This window comes from Lissotriton helveticus, chromosome 3_1 (assembly GCF_964261635.1).
Source record: "Lissotriton helveticus chromosome 3_1, aLisHel1.1, whole genome shotgun sequence".
Lineage (NCBI taxonomy): Eukaryota > Metazoa > Chordata > Amphibia > Caudata > Salamandridae > Lissotriton > Lissotriton helveticus.
Window position 1 is genome coordinate 1,136,530,724 of NC_136061.1, and position 12,612 is coordinate 1,136,543,335.

Here is a 12,612-nt window from a genome sequence, read left to right on the forward strand (position 1 = left end):
CAAATGTAAAGTACTAAGAATAGTTCTTTGGGTAATTTGTTACTGTTCATAAAGTCATAGTTTCAGCACTGTGTTCTTTGTAAAACACTAGAAAGCTCTTAGTATCCACCTCTCTGTAATTTTTGTATATATGTATAGGGACTTAGTGCCCTTCTTATATACAGATATAGGATCCATTGATTTGTCACTCTATCTTGATGAGTAAGTTTTTAAACTTTCATGTATTTTCAATTTGAGGGCTAAGTGCCCTATATTTACCCAGACATTGCATGTTGTTAATATCTATTTGTGTTTCTATCTTTTAGCCTTTCACAAATGTACATGAAGTTCCTCGTCTCCATTGAGGCCCCTGGGAGTCTTAGTTTTAAAGCGAATGATCAGCCTCGATTCCAAACGCCGCAGCATCATCAGTCTGTTTCCCCCTCTTTCCTTTATCGGAATTGTTGCCAACCCACTGTATGTCATGTCTCTCCAGTTCTTTTTTTCTTTTTCATGAGTTAGCATGTGTTTTGCCATAGCATAGCTCATATCACGGTTTTCTATGGCTCGGATATGTTCTAAAATCCGTTTCTGGAGGGGGCAGATGGTACTTCCAATGTATCTTTGACCACAAAAGCACTGTAGCAAATAAACCACATGAGTGGTTTTGCAGTTAATTTTGTTTTCTATTGAGAAAATTTTTCCTTTTGGGTCCATTAGTTTGGTAAGATTGCGTCCAATTTGGCAGGCTTTACATTGACTGCACTTGGTGAATCCATTTCGTTTTTTCTCTAGCCAATTTTTTGATTTGCTTGTTCTTTCAAAATGACTGTTGACTAGTTTGTCAGATAGAGATGGAGCTTTCCTGTATGTTATTTGTGGGAAATTGCCCATCTCCTTCCCTATATCAGGATCCTTTTCCAAAACGTGCCAGTATTTCTGTAAAGCTTTGCGTATTTTGTGGCTTTCTTTTGAGTAGGTTAATATCATTCTAATTGGCTCCCTGATTGTGTTCTGTGTTTCTTTTCCTTTTTCTTGATCCCTTTTCGGAATTAATGTTTCGAGTCTACTTTTTTCTCTAGCTCGTTTTTCACCTTGATCAATATCACACTGTTTGTATCCTCTTCTTTTGAATCTGATAGCAGTTTCTTTGAATTTTTTGTTCATTTCTTCCTGATTGGAGCAATTTCTCCTCATTCTTATAAACTCCCCATAGGGAATGTTCTTTTTCAGAGTTGCTGGATGGAAGCTTTGCCCATGTAGGACACTATTCGTGGCTGTTGCCTTTCTATGGACTGTTGTCTCCAGATGACCATTTTCAACATATACTCTGGTGTCCAGGAATATTATTTCTTTCTTGCTGATGTTGTGGGTGAATGTCAACCCTTCTTCATTCTCATTTAGAATCTTTAGATATTCCAAAAATTCCTCATTTGAACCGTTCCAGATTACGAACAGGTCATCTATAAAACGCAGCCAGAGAACTACTCTGGCTGTGTAGTGGTCGTTTTCCTCTCTCCAAGCTACCATTTTCTCCCACCAACCCATCACTAGGTTGGCGTAGCTTGGAGAGAAGGAAACTCCCATGGCTGTCCCACACGATTGGGTGTAATATACCTTGTCAAAAAGAAAGACATTGTTGTTCAGGCACATTTCCACCATTTCCAAGATCATTTTGCAATGCTTCAGATGTTCTACAGGTTTCTGTTTCAGGAAATATTCAGTTGCTTTCAGTCCAAGTTGGTGATTGATTGAGGTGTAGAGAGAGACTACATCAATGGTTACCAGCCGGTATCCCTCTGACCATTCTATATTCATTAGATGCTCCATCTCTATCTGACAAACTAGTCAACAGTCATTTTGAAAGAACAAGCAAATCAAAAAATTGGCTAGAGAAAAAACGAAATGGATTCACCAAGTGCAGTCAATGTAAAGCCTGCCAAATTGGACGCAATCTTACCAAACTAATGGACCCAAAAGAAAAAATTTTCTCAATAGAAAACAAAATTAACTGCAAAACCACTCATGTGGTTTATTTGCTACAGTGCTTTTGTGGTCAAAGATACATTGGAAGTACCATCTGCCCCCTCCAGAAACGGATTTTAGAACATATCCGAGCCATAGAAAACCGTGATATGAGCTATGCTATGGCAAAACACATGCTAACTCATGAAAAAGAAAAAAAGAACTGGAGAGACATGACATACAGTGGGTTGGCAACAATTCCGATAAAGGAAAGAGGGGGAAACAGACTGATGATGCTGCGGCGTTTGGAATCGAGGCTGATCATTCGCTTTAAAACTAAGACTCCCGGGGGCCTCAATGGAGACGAGGAACTTCATGTACATTTGTGAAAGGCTAAAAGATAGAAACACAAATAGATATTAACAACATGCAATGTCGGGGTAAATATAGGGCACTTAGCCCTCAAATTGAAAATACATGAAAGTTTAAAAACTTACTCATCAAGATAGAGTGACAAATCAATGGATCCTATATCTGTATATAAGAAGGGCACTAAGTCCCTATACATATATACAAAAATTACAGAGAGGTGGATACTAAGAGCTTTCTAGTGTTTTACAAAGAACACAGTGCTGAAACTATGACTTTATGAACAGTAACAAATTACCCAAAGAACTATTCTTAGTACTAATATGTGTAAATACATGCAAGTAAAAAACGTCATTTGTTTTGTTTAAAAAATAAAAATGTAAATATTAAACTACCAGGACCACAATGCCTCATAATCAGGCGATTGTGAATACCTGGTATAAAAAGATGAAACTGAAAAGGGACCAATGTTTGGAACCGTGATCAAGCAGCGGATGCTGTGAAACGCGTTGGTTAAAGCTGAATAATTAAACCTGCATAACAATACTTCTGGTGGAGTGCGAGTATTTCTTTTGGTGGTAAAATAAAATATATATATATATATATATATATATATATATATATATATATATATATATACACACACAAATATATATGTATATATACACACACAAATATATATGTATATATACACACAAATATATATATATGTATATATACACACACAAATATATTTTACTTAATTGAAAAAAACATTGAATTTATATATATATATATATATATATATATATATATATATATATATATATATATATATATATATATATATATATATATATATATATATATATATTAATTACCTACTGGCGGTCGCCAGTAGGTATATATAGTTAGGATTTTTTCTCTATGGGATTTTTGAAAATTCTATGTCTAATAACTTTGGCGTTTGTGGACGGAATTGGCTGAAATTTTCAGGAAAATGGAACATTTTGTTTCTGAGCAGCCCCTGAAAATTTGGGGGGGGTTTGTCAAGGGGGGGCCGAGAAAAAAGGGGGGTCCCAAAACGCGTTTTTCCCATGTTAATTTCCATAGGGCGGTTGGCCTCACTTTTAGCCCGAACGGCTGAATGGATTTGCACGAAACTTGGCAAAATTGTAGGGACTGTTAGCCCGATGTGCCTTTGCTAGGTCTCAATATATGTGCTCCAGTGGATTTTGAGAAATTAACGTTCAAAAAAAGATATATATCTGTAACAGCGCTCCGGGCAGCGATCCGGTTCGCGTACTTTTCGCGTTACGGAGCTTTGCGAAACGAAGCTGATTGGCTCTCCGGTGTCTGTAAACATTCCAAACAGTCCGTAGCGGCCGCCATCTTGTCTCTCGGTAGGATTGAGAGACAAGAGGAGGCCAAAGCGAAGGGGCAAATGACCATAAGGGGGCATAGTAGATCCTCCCTGACCCCCTAGGTTTGATGTGGAGGCTTTAAAAGGGCCCCGCGGGGCAAAAAAAAATCAAAAAAAAAAATCGTTTTTTATCGTGGGGTGCGCCCGGTACGCATAACGGAAAGCGGACTGGGGAGCGTACTACAAGGAAACAAGAATGATTGACTTTTAACTTATTGTATTTTTATAGACTTTTTTTTTTTTTTTTTTTTTTGCTGAGTGACGTCTCGGCCTATCTCCACGGGATGCAGTCCCTACCATCTCGGCGTTTAAGCCCAGGGGGACCGGTAGTGTGGGAGAGATAACGTCTGTTAACGTTCGATTCGAAGGAAATCAGGAAGTGTTGATAAACATTGTCTGCGCCATCTTGCCTTTTTTCAAATGCCACACTTTTGTCGTGCACGGCAGCCATTTTAGATGCCTTGACCAGACCCACTCTCTGCACGCTGTCGATCCTTAGCATGGGTCCCCACCCTCGCAAGCATCTCCCCCAGGCACTGGTCACCCCCGCTCTCTGTCTTATGCATGGGCAATAAACCTCCCCCCATCTGCGCTGCTCTTCCTTGAGAATCACACCCTGTGCCCGCCCGACACCTCCCTTTCGCCCTATTCACTACCGCACCCTCTGACACTCCTCTTCCTCTGTGTCCGATTGTCCAGGCCAGTCCCAGGCTATCACCTAGCCATGCAGATGTAGTTTATGGCCCCAGCTGTAAAGAATCACCCCTCTTCAAAGGAGTTACAGTAGATCAAGGCCCCCACCCGATGAGATCCGTCACACCACACGCGTTCCTACTATCTGAAAACCATCCTGTATTGTGACTGGGGAGGGGACCGAGCCTGAAGCGGAAGATTCCAGGGATGCCTCTTTGTACATCAAAGTTTTTACAATTATGTGTCACATTAAAAATATATAGCACTCCAACAAAGTAGTAGGATTATGAAACTTTAATAACTTATAAATATATACAACGCAACAAAAACAGTAAATACATTTAAACATTTTTTAAAAAAAAGAAGCAACAATGGTCAGTAGCTGTGTTTTGTGCGAATAGTCCCAAGGCAGCACAACGTGCTGAGTTCTGGACGGCACCCAGGTGATGTTACCTGGGTGCCGCACTGGTTTTTGGTATCCTCCGAAAAACGGCGTGGGGCGTCCCGGGGGGTGCGGGGGGAGGCCTCGTCAGTAGCGGTCTGTTGTGCGAATAGTCCCAAGGCAGCAGAACGCGCTGAGATGTGGATGGCACCCAGGTGATGTCCAGTAAGTTGCCGCACTGATTTTGGTATCCTACAATGCTGCTCCGAATAACGGCGTGGGGCGCCCCGGGGGGGGGGGGGGGTGAGGCGGCGTGAACGGGCCTCCTCAGGTGGAGGCTCGTCTGCTGTAGTGGGGCGCCCCTTTACCGTTTCAGTTGCCATTCCGCCCGCTTTTGGTACACTGTGCCAAAATCCGCCATTCAGCTGAGTTGCGCCCACTCTTACGGTGCAGCGATAGGCGGCTGCCACAGGACTCTCAAAATGGCCGCAGGCTCTTTCCTTTTTGGGCCTGGTCCACTGAAATGGCCCTGGGACACTTTGGAACTCGGACGCTTGTCTACTAGGTCTTGGACCCCATTCTCGAAAGCGTCCCCTCAGCCTTGAAGATTCTACAAAAGTCATGGGGGCCACCGACTCCTGCAGGCTTCCGGTGGGGAGCGGCTGCCATGATTGCTCGCGGAATGACCACGACGGAGCCACGAGATGGTGGTGCTTTCATGCTGACGCCAGCGTCAGTCTGAAACATCCAGAAACAAGGTGGGGCTTTCATCGTTTGGGAAAAAAATTTTTTTAATCCAATGAAAAGTGTATTTTTAGGTCATATGATCAAGCCTTCCATCATTAGGAAACCAAAAGTAAAATGAACCAATGAAAAGTTTTATAAACAAGTCACATGACCTGTTATGCGGCATACTACTATAAAAAGCGTAGAAAATCCGTTGGCACGTGAGGCGGCGTCAGTAGCGGACCGATGTGCGAATAGGCCGAAGGCAGCACAACGCGCCAAGATCCGGATGGCACCGAGGTGGTGTCCAGCAAGTTGCCGCACTGGTGTGGCCATCCTACAATGCTGCGCCGAAAGTCGGCGTGGGGCGCCCCGTTGGCCTGTGAGTTCGCGTCAGTCAGTGGGGGCTGTTTGAGGATCTGACTGCATTGGAAAGCAATGTGATGCTGTGCGCCGCCCCCAAGATAAGGCGGCGTCAGTAGCGGACCGATGTGCGAATAGGCCGAAGGCAGCACAACGCGCCAAGATCCGGATGGCACCGAGGTGGTGTCCAGCAAGTTGCCGCACTGGTGTGGCCATCCTACAATGCTGCGCCGAAAGTCGGCGTGGGGCGCCCCGTTGGCCTGTGAGTTCGCGTCAGTCAGTGGGGGCTGTTTGAGGATCTGACTGCATTGGAAAGCAATGTGATGCTGTGCGTCGCCCCCAAGATGAGGCGGCGTCAGTAGCGGACCGATGTGCGAATAGGCCGAAGGCAGCACAACGCGCAAAGATCCGGATGGCACCGAGGTGGTGTCCAGCAAGTTGCCGCACTGGTGTGGCCATCCTACAATGCTGCGCCGAAAGTCGGCGTGGGGTGCCCCGTTGGCCTGTGAGGTGGCGTCAGTAGCGGACCGATGTGTGAATAGGCCGGAACCAGCACAAGGCGCCAAGATCCGGATGGCACCGTGGTGGTTTCATAGTTGAGAGGCACTTCATCTGCAGTGGGGCGCCGAGATCCGGATGGCACCGAGGTGGTGTCTAGCAAGTTGCCGCACTGGTGTGGCCATCCTACAATGCTGCGCCGAAAGACGGCGTGGGGTGCCCGAAGGGGGGGGGGAGGCGGCGCAAACGAGCCTCTCCCGCCTCTCCAGGCACTTCATCTGCAGTGGAGCGCCGTCTAGCTGAGTTTAGCCCGCTCTTGCTGCTACAGCGACAGGCGGCTGCAACAGGACTCTCAAAATGGCGGCCTGTTTTTTGGATTTGGGCCTGGTCCACTAAAATGGCCCTGGGGCACCTTAGAACTCGGACGCTCGAATATTTTTTCCTTTCCTCTACATGCAAAAAAGGTAAATGCCCGGTACGTTACCTGCCTCATCTGCCACGATGTACTCTCCAGAGGAACCGAAAAAAATATAGTTATGGTAATTATACCATGCATCGTCATATGGAGAGGTGGCACCGATTAATTATAGTGCTGCACAAAAGAGAGATTTGGAGGACAACCCCCGACCTGCCAGTACATTCACCAAAGAAGTGGCACTGACAGCATCAGAGGCAAGGGAAACGGTCCCAAATATTCAGAAGAACTTTGGAAAGATTAAAATGACATGTTTAGATTGTGGCAAATTAATTTCATGTGGACAGATGAGTTTTACTCTAATAAATACAGCATATGAACATCATCATAGTCGATGGTTGGTGGAGACATTTTGACTATATCCTGGACCTGCCCATCCTCGCCCAAAATGGCGCCGGAATAAATGGGACTCGTAACTCCTTGTTGTGTACTGGTTGCACAACCTTGATATCACGAGATACGTATGCAGTTTTGAAGCACATGGCGGGCGGGGACGAGAATTGATTGAATATTTCGACATCCCTATTGATATTAAGTTCTGATGTGTTATTGATTACTGTACTATTGAAAGTTCGAATTAACGTCACCCATGGTACTTGCCCGCAAATGTATATCTAGATAATTTTATTGTAACTGGCCCTGTCGTTTTTTAATTATAATATTGTACGTCCACCGATTCCGCAACTGTTAGACACCTTAGTTCTTGCAACCTAATAGCCCGCCCGTTACGTTCCTCTACAGTGTAAATGTCTCCTCATCATATACGATTACAGTTTGCTCCGTGGCCGGCCCACGTGGTTATAGGCCCGTATTTGTATACGGACATTTTCACAATAAAGGTTTTTAAAAGAAAACATGGTAGTAGTATTTACATTGGTAAAGTTTTTAATAATAGTCACTGTTTTCGAATCAGTAAAAGGCAAGTGAAATAAAGCAGTCCAATTACATGAAGGGTAAAAGGTATAATACGCAGGTACGCAGTAAAGATAAATGGTCAAGGGCTGTTGTGTTTTCTACTCCTGCAACATAAAGTGATCGATAAGAATCTGATATTCAGGCGTATCGGCGACTAAGACAGCAGGCCGAGCCTCTTTTGCTCAACGGCTCCGTCATGGGACGAAGAAACGTCCTTTTTCTCGAAAAAGGAATATATTTTACTTGCAGGACAGTTGTAAATTTTACGGGAAAGTACATTAGCCTGGAACATTATAACATATATGTTTAAGAAAAAATAATGTTCGAAAGTAATAAAAAGTGTAATTTTTAGGTCATATGACCAAGCCTTTCATCATTAGAATAAGAAAAGTAAAATGAACCAATGAAAAGTTTTATTAACAAGTCACATGACCTGTTATGCTTACGTTACGCGCTGCGCGCCGCGGATCGCTTCCGGGAAGCTGCGCTTCGCGCATCGGAGCACTTCCGGATGCGCTAACGCGGCGCGTCATATGACGCATTACGCGACAACGCAGGTCCAGAATATAGTCAAAATGTCTCCACCAACCAGCGGTCGGAACACAACCCCTTTCAGCAGGCTAAATAGTTCTGTTAAATGACAACAGAAGGGACAGGCAACAAGAACCATCAGTCAAAGAGGGGAGGGCAAGTTCTTCTCTACCGGGTCACGTTGGGGCGCTACCGGAACTGATCGAATTGGTAGTCTACAGTGTTTCTGGATGTTTCAGACTGAAGCTGGCGTCCGCATGAGAGCACCACCATCTCGTAGCTCCGTCGTGGCCATTCCACGAGCAATCATGGCAGCCGCTCCCCACCAGAAGCCTGCGGGAGTCGGGGCCCCCAAGACTTTTGTAGAATCTTCAAGGCTGAGGGGACGCTTTCGAGAATGGAGCCCAAGCCCTAGCAGACAAGCGTCCGAGTTCCAAGGTGTCGCAGGGCCATTTTAGTGGACCACGCCCAAATCTGAAGAGCCGGCCGCCATTTTGAGAGTCCTGTGGCAGCTGCCTATCGCTGCACCGCAAGAGCGGGAGCAACTCAACTACATGGTGAGCGAAACGCTGTAGTCGCAAGAGCGGGCGGTAAACAGCTGAATAGCGGAAGAGGCACAGTGTAGCAAAAGCGGGCGGAATGGCAACTGAAACGGTAAAGGGGCGCCCCACTACAGCGTGTCTTCAGGTCAAACGGATTGTGGGACAAGGTCCAGAATGGAAGAGTCAACAAAAGGCAAAAAGTTCCGCTTAACCCCGGGAGCCGGCCATCTATGTCGGGGGCGATCTCAGGCCACACCAGGGCAACACGACTTGGGGAGGGGGCCGGAGCCAAGCGCCCCCTCCGAGTCCGCGCCATCACACCATCCCTCGGGGGCCTCCGTCAAGCGTTTCAGGGAGGCACCGCATCACATTGTTTTCAAATGCAGTCACGTCCTCAAACAGCCCCCACTTACATTGAGAATAGTGAAGGTGTAGCAGGTGCAAATAAGCTTCAGACATTCTAACAAGCACTCCTCAAAACTTTGAACTATCAGAGTGCATGAGTTTCATGCTCGATTGATTGAGCTAGCCGGATCGGGCAACAAAAAGTATGAAATAGTTATGTAAATAGTTATTTAATAAAATGTTTCACCCTGTTACTTTGCTGGTGTGTTGTATATATTTGTAATATTTGCATAGAGTTTATCGTTATTTTGGGCGGGGTGGGTGGCGGAGCCGAGCTGTCTTGCAGCCATCATGGTGTGGAGTTCAGTTCATCTCACTAGTTTCGTATTTCTCATGAGGGGTTGTTCCTAATGTTTCTATTTTAGCGAGGTCAAAAAGAGATCCCATTAGTGGCCTACTGATTTTGCTCGATCCCTTTTGTTTTTTTACACGATTTTTCACTATCTGCAAAGACTAAACAGAGTATTGCGACTCTGTGCTTGTTTGTAAATAGAGAATGAACCAAAGAGAACCAATTCTAAAACAGTAAATGCTTGGATAACAATCAATCAAATGGAGAGAGAAGCAGGCACGACGGATTACAACGGGGGCAAAGGCCTGCGTTAACTACCCATCACTATCTGCAAAGAGAGAGTACTCCTAATAGAAATGAGGGGGGGCAGCATTCAAAGCAGATCAGTGTGCATAAACACGAAAATGTTTTTACTTACCACGTACTTGACATTCGACAGCTTATGATATTTGCTATTAAAAAACCATTGAAATTCACTGAAAAAACCATAGGTTAGAGACCATATATAGTTAGGAATTAGCATTTAAAAAACTTTATTTTACTCACACAAAACCATTGAAATTCCATATATAGTTAGTTGCACTAACTATATATCGCGCACCCGCAATCCACTGCTGATGATGTCACATATTACATCATTCATGACATGGTCAGTGACATCACTGATGACATCTCAAATGACATCACTGATGACATCTCATTTGACATTACTGATCACATCACTGATGACATCATTCATGTGATGATACGATGAACCTCTTCAGACTCTAATATAACCTTAGATACACTCAGTGTAAACAGACATTCACAGACTGTCACTCATCCATGGAGTTACTCACACACCTAGTCAGTCTTGCAAAGAATCAATCACACCTCCATTTCCTCAACTATATAGTTATACCCACCTTACTTATTAAAACATATACTAACACATATTTACTCTGTTATACAATCCCAGATACAAGTTCACAATGATCCATACAGCCACTCACACATTCACTGGCTCTTATGCACAGTTATGTATATATGTCAACTCTCACATGTACTGTGTTTTACATATGTACTTACTTTGACATGTAGCACTGAGATATCCATTCACTCACCAATACACTCATGCACACAGTCAACCGCCCATACAGCTGTTTCCACATGCACTTTTGAACCCATACATCTAGTGAATCAACTGCTCACACATCTATGCACAGAGTCATACACCTCCCTGCCACCCACACACACACACTCAGTCTCCCATACAAATACTTGGGCAAGCAATCAATAACCCATAGAGTTAGTCATATAGCTAATGATCAACACATGCATCAGATTACAGAACAACAGACACAATGATGCACAATTTAAAACAGTTTAGTCACTAACCCATGCACTCAGTGAGACACATTTAATCACTCACTTATACAGTCAGTCATGCACCTACTAAATCCTTCATACAGACACTTATACATCCACTCATTCTTCAATATGTAAGACATATTTTAACTTTACAGAAACATAGTCACTGGATGTTGTCATCAGTGATGTCATTTGAGATGTCATCAGTGATGTCATCAGTGATGTCACTGACCATGTCATGAATGATGTAATATGTGACATCATCAGCAGTGGATTGCGGGTGCGCGATATATAGTTAGTGCAACTAACTATATATGGAATTTCAATGGTTTTGTGTGAGTAAAATAGTTTTTTAAATGCCAATTCCTAACTATATATGGTCTATAACCTATGGTTTTTTTAGTGAATTTTCAAGGTTTTTTAAATGCTAATTCCTAACTATATATGGTCTCTAACCTATGGTTTTTTCAGTGAATATATATATATATATATATATATATATATATATATATATATATATATATATATATATATATATATATATATATATATATATATATTTTTGTAACCGTGATCAAGCAGCGGATGCTGTGAAACGCGTTGGTGAAGCTGTTGCTATAATGGCATCGTAATAAACCTGCAAAAGAATTGTATTCCCGGTGGAGTGCGAGTAATTATTTCTTTGGTGAGAAATTGACGAGCAGGGAAAGCCCGTCCCTGGAACTCGCACCGGCTGTTAAATGGTGTGCCTTCAGTAACGGAGCAACTTGGTGAATAAAAAAAAAAAAAAAATATATATATATATATATATGTATGTATGTATGTATGTATGTATGTATATATGTATATATGTATGTATATATGTATGTATATATGTATATATATATGTATATATATATATGTATGTATATGTATGTATATATATGTATGTATATGTATGTATGTATATGTATGTATATGTATGTATGTATATGTATGTATATATATGTATGTATATATATGTATGTATATTTATATATTTAAAAATTACCCTGTACACCCTAAAAAATTATCCCACCCTGGTCCCTTAAAATACCCCTGCACCCCATAATCTTAACCCACCCTTACTCCTTAAAATACCCCAGCACCCTTAAACAATAACCCATCCTGACCCTAAAAATACACCCTATACCTCAAAAACCCAAACCTAGCCCGGAACCCTAAACGCCCCTGTACACCCAAACCTTGCCCCGAACCCTAAAAATACCCCTGTACCCCAAACCTAGTCCTGAGCCCTAAAAATACCCTAAAACCCAAACTCAGCCTTGAACCCTAAAAATACCCCTGTACCCCAAAACCCAGACCTAGCCTTGAACCCTTAAAATACCCCTGTACCCCAAAACCCAAAGCTAGCCCTGAACCCTAAAAATACCCCTGTACCCCATAGCCCAAACCTAGCCCTAAACCCTAAAAATACCCCTGTACCCCAAAACCCAAACCTAGCCTGAACCCTAAAAATACCCCTGTACCCCAAAACCCAAACCTAGCCCTGAACCCTAAAAATACCCCTGAACCCCATAACCAAAAACCCACCCTGAACCCTAATAAAACCCCCTACACCCCAAAACCCAAACCTAGCCCTGAACCCTAAAAATACCCCTGAACCCCATAACCAAAAACCCACCCTGAATCCTAATAAACCCCCCTACACCCCAAAACCTAAACCTACCCAAGCACCCCAAAACC

At 43.2% G+C, this 12,612-nt stretch overlaps 1 protein-coding gene across 3 annotated transcripts in view; it reads left to right on the plus strand.

The window, feature by feature from the left end:
* Window positions 1–12,612, plus strand: part of STAM2 (signal transducing adaptor molecule 2) — a 489,661-nt gene that overhangs the window by 140,501 nt on the left and 336,548 nt on the right. The gene's annotated exons all lie outside the window — the stretch shown is intronic.